Source organism: Solanum stenotomum, chromosome 1 (genome assembly GCF_019186545.1).
Source record: "Solanum stenotomum isolate F172 chromosome 1, ASM1918654v1, whole genome shotgun sequence".
NCBI lineage: Eukaryota > Viridiplantae > Streptophyta > Magnoliopsida > Solanales > Solanaceae > Solanum > Solanum stenotomum.
This window is the reverse complement of record NC_064282.1, coordinates 96,085,369-96,090,118: the sequence shown is the minus strand read 5'-3', so window position 1 is coordinate 96,090,118 and position 4,750 is coordinate 96,085,369. Positions and strand designations below refer to the sequence as shown.

The 4,750-nt window shown below is 36.2% G+C and overlaps 1 pseudogene; it reads left to right on the top strand.

Annotated features, from left to right (window-relative positions):
- The first annotated feature begins 348 nt into the window (after nt 1-348).
- Nucleotides 349-4,750, top strand: part of LOC125859882 (phospholipase D alpha 1-like) — a 4,696-nt pseudogene continuing 294 nt past the window's right edge.

The window sequence follows — 4,750 nt, the reverse complement described above, 5'->3', positions numbered from 1 at the left end:
ATCCGAGAAAGGAAAGTCAGCAGCAGAGGAGAATATGTAGCTGCCAATTTTTGTTAAACATGAAATATATGATCTTCTTTAGTTCCTTGAATAAATAAAATGATTTTTTCAATTAAAGTATCACTCGTTTTGATTCAACATTTATTAGCATAACATATAGCAGAGTAGTGGTAGTTAATTGGAAAAAAATAGAAATGATAGACAATGGCTCATGCAAAGTACTATCACAAATATCAATTTCAATCATATATGAGAAATGAAAGGAGCTTTAGTGGCAATAGAAATCAAAGAAACAGAACTATGTACTCAAAAACCAAATAAAGAAAACACAAAAGGGAGGAAGGAAGCATGGAGAAAATGAAATATTTCCTGTCAAAAGTTCGAAGGAACAGATCAAATGAAGTAGTGCATAACCAAATAATAGCTATGGTTTAAGCAAGTTCCATGGAAAAGCCTATAGTGAGTTATTGCAGCAAACAGGAGAAACAGAGAAAAGGTGAATGACAAATTAAAAGACAGTAATGCGTAAAGCAAGAGAGTAATTGTGTTGGGGTTTATTTGCCCTGATTTCTTACCATAAATAAGTTTTCCTTTTAGGAAAAGGTTTTAATATTTTGAGTAGTCCTTTTCTTGTAGGAAAGGTTTTAGGACTCTATAAATATAGGTTTGTTCCTTCTAACTTAATCAGCATTCACAATGTAGTCTTAAGGGCTTTGAGAGTTTTGGTTAGGGGAGAATTTGTGAGACACAAGCTTGATACGTTATCACTTGTGTGAACCTCCCATGTATTCCGAGGGAATTGGTAGAGGTTGTTTCTCTCTATATTTTGTACTCTCATATTTATAGTGGATTGCTCATCTCTTTTGTGGAAGTAGGTCGATTGACCGAACCACGTTAAATTTGTCTCTTATGGTGTGTTTCTCGTTTGTCTTCTTACTCGTGGTATTTCGAGGTTTGCTTTGCTAGTTTCCGCATTACACCTGCTTATTTCGATCCTAACAAGTGGTATCAGAGCCATGATTCAATGATGGAACCAGGTTACAGATGAGTGTTCATCTTGGCGGGTGTAGTTCTAGCCGCAACCTTTTTTACAGTAATGAAGATCTTTGTTGGAGAAATTGTTTCAGAGAGGTTGTCTGTGTCAAGACGTAGATTTGATGGAGGAGATTATGGAGAAGAGATGCAAGATCCTAAAGATTATGTGAAGAAGGTGGACAAATTTATTTTGTCAGAAATTCAGGCCAAAAGGGAGATTTGTTGGGGTTTATTTGCCCTGATTTCTTACCATAAATAAGTCTTCCTTTTAGGAAAAGGTTTTAATATTTTGAGTAGTCCTTTTCTTGTAGGAAAGGTTTTAGGACTCTATAAATATAGGCTTGTTCCTTCTAACTTAATCAGCATTCACAATGTAGTCTTAAGGGCTTTGAGAGTTTTGGTTAGGGGAGAATTTGTGGGACATAAGCTTGATACGTTATCACTTGTGTGAACCTCCCATGTATTCCGAGGGAATTGGTAGAGGTTGTTTCTCTCTATATTTTGTACTCTCATATTTATAGTGGATTGCTCATCTCCTTTGTGGAAGTAGGTCGATTGACCGAACCACGTTAAATTTGTCTCTTATGGTGTGTTTCTCGTTTGTCTTCTTACTCGGGGTCTTTCGAGGTTTGCTTTGCTAGCTTCCGCATTACACCTATTTATTTTGGTCCTAACAAATTGGTCTAGAGGCATTACCTTCCCTGCATTTGGAGGAGTCCCGTATATGTTTTTCAAGGAGAGACAGGGGTGTCAAGTTACACTTAACTCCGATGCAGACATTTCAGACGATATCAGAAATTATCTCAAGTCACAAGGACTTTTCGAATCTCAGAGATGTTGGGAAGACATTTTTGATGCAATCAACAATGTAAAGCATATGATTTATATAGCCGGCTGGTCAGTGTACACAAAAATTACCTTGATAAGAAATCCAAAAAGGCCAAAGGTAGGCGGAGAACTTACTCTCGAGGAGCTCCTGAAAAAGAAAGCAAGTGAAGGAGTTAATGTTCTGTTGCTAGTTTGGGATAGTATAACTTCAGATGAGGTAGTAAAAAGAGAATTGGTCGACTCATGATCAAGAAAGCACAGATTATTTTAAGAACACAGATGTCTACTGTTGTTTATGTCTGCGTAATGTTGATAGTGGAAAGACAATGATTCAGGGGTTTCAAGTTGGTACAATGTTTACTCATCACAAAAGACGATCGTTGTAGACACAGAAATTCCAAGAGGAATGTCACATAAAAGTATGATAGTAAGTTTTCTTGGTGGTATTGATCTTTGTGATGGTCGATATGATACTCGAGATCACTCATTATTCAGGACATTGGACACAGTACATAAGCAAGATTTCTATCAGCCTAGCTGTCCAGGCTCTTCAATTGCGAAAGGTGGTCCAAGAGAGCCTTGGGGTGACATTCACTGTAGGCTAGAAGGGCCCGTTGTGTGGAATGTCTTGTATAATTTTGAGCAAAGGTGGAGGAAGCAGATTGGAAATAGATTTATCTACTCAATGAATGAGATTGATAAGTTTATTATTCGTCCAACGAAAGTTACAACATCAAGGGATAGAGAAACCTGGAATGTTCAAATATTTTGGTCTATCGATGGTGGTGCTGTTACTGACTTCCCTGTAAACCCCGAATAAGCTTTTGAGGTAGGCCTTGTTTCTGGAAAAAACGTCGTCATTGATCAAAGTATCCACGATGCATACATTAGTGCCATTCATCGAGCTAAGAATTTCATTTACATTGAAAACCAATACTTTATTGGAAGTTTCTATGATTGGAAGCCTGCAAATGATATCAAGCTCCGGAGCTTTGCATCTTTATCCCAAAGGAGATCTCACTCAAGATTGTGAGCAAGATTCAAGCAGAGGAGAGATTTACGGTCTACATTGTTCTTCCGATGTGGCCAGAAGGTATACCAGAAAGTGATTCTGTTCAGGCAATTCTAGACTGGCAAAAAGGACAATGGAAATGATGTACATAGACATATGCAATGCCATTAAGACCAAGGGAAATACTATTGCTTATCCTAGAGAGTACTTGACATTCTTCTGTCTTGGAAACCGCGAAGTCGAAAAGCCTAAAGAATACAAACCTCCTCAAAAACCAGTTCCTGATACTAATTATGCAAGTGCTCAAGAATTCAGGCGCTTTATGATTTACGTTCATTCAAAAATGATGATCGGTGAGTAAACAATTTTAATTTTTTTTGTCTTACTTTCCTTTTAAATCTGTTTCACAAAGAATGTTTCTTCCTTTTCTGACAACTCTTCAATTCTAATTTTCCACGACATGTTAAGTGGTACATTCTACACATCTTTAGCCTAAGACCACAAGATTCAAGTCTTGTTTACTTTCTTAAACTCGGTGTCAAATCAGAAACCAGATAAACAAATAGAAACGAAGGGAGTACCAATTTTATCTCTATTGATCATTTTGATCAAACTAATGTTTGCTTCTTTTGTTCTTTCTTGAAGTTGTTGACGCATGCATTATAATTGGATCTGCTAACATCAATCAAAGGTCAATGGATGGGACAAGAGATTCTGAGATTGCTATAGGTTTTGTTCAACATTTTCACTAATTACACTAATTTACGTAGTCTGGTCGTCCCTAATCAAGAGGTGCAAGTAAGAATATCTGGTTTTCTTTTAGGTAATCCTACATTTAGCTACACTTGTACTTGTTGGTAGTTGATACTTTGAAAATTTTTCTTTCAAGACTTTGATGGAAAGTGAGCATTTGTATAGTTGACTCTAACTTGCTTGAGATTGAGGCACAATTGTCATTTTTATCGACCCTGCATTTAGTTGCTCTAGTCCTACACTGTGAATTCAGAAATTGGACTTCATTATGTTAGTCAAACTTGTAACTCCACCTTTGTGCATAGACCATAGTTGGTCCTAGTTAAGCATACAAATGACCTCATTGAACTTCACAAAGCATGTATGATAGCTATTGAATTAATTCTCAAGAACCCCGTTGACAATGTCAAGGAGTTTTCTTAAGCAAAAAACTGTGAACCTGATTGTATATGGGTTTCATCAGTCAACATTGATTTACAACATGTCACTATTACACTCGAGAAGAATCTACATATCCTAAGTCCTTATCTGTGCCTTATGTAAATTTTTGTTTACTATTGAATTAATTCTCAAGAACCTCGAACGATAATACATTTTTAGTAACATTCAATGAGAATCTCAGTACACCAAAACCATCCAAAGAATAAGTGTTCTAGGGGATCCAAAAACATAAAGGCAATAGGAAATCATAATGATAATACTACACATTTATTGATCACAAATATGGTTCAGTAAAAGTAAACAGTGTACCTTAGCTTGTAAATATCCTAGCTTGTAGATCAAAATCTCTAAAAACATCTGTGAAAAATGAAAAAAATACAGTAATTTTTAGTTGACTCAGGTATATCATCAAACACTTTTGCTGAATCAATGTGCACAACGTCATAGTGATTAGAATAATTTATATCGATGTCACATCATTAAAGAACAAAACTCGAATTGAAATGGTTACATGTGAATAAATAAATAAATAAAATCATAAATCATGGATTCAACGGCATAAATGCAAAGGCAAAACTTCACTTCAAAATCTCATTCACCACTAGAGCTGTCAAAATGAGCTGGTCCAACCCAACCCAACCATAACGGGCTATAGAGTTAAATGGGTTGGGATGGGCTGAC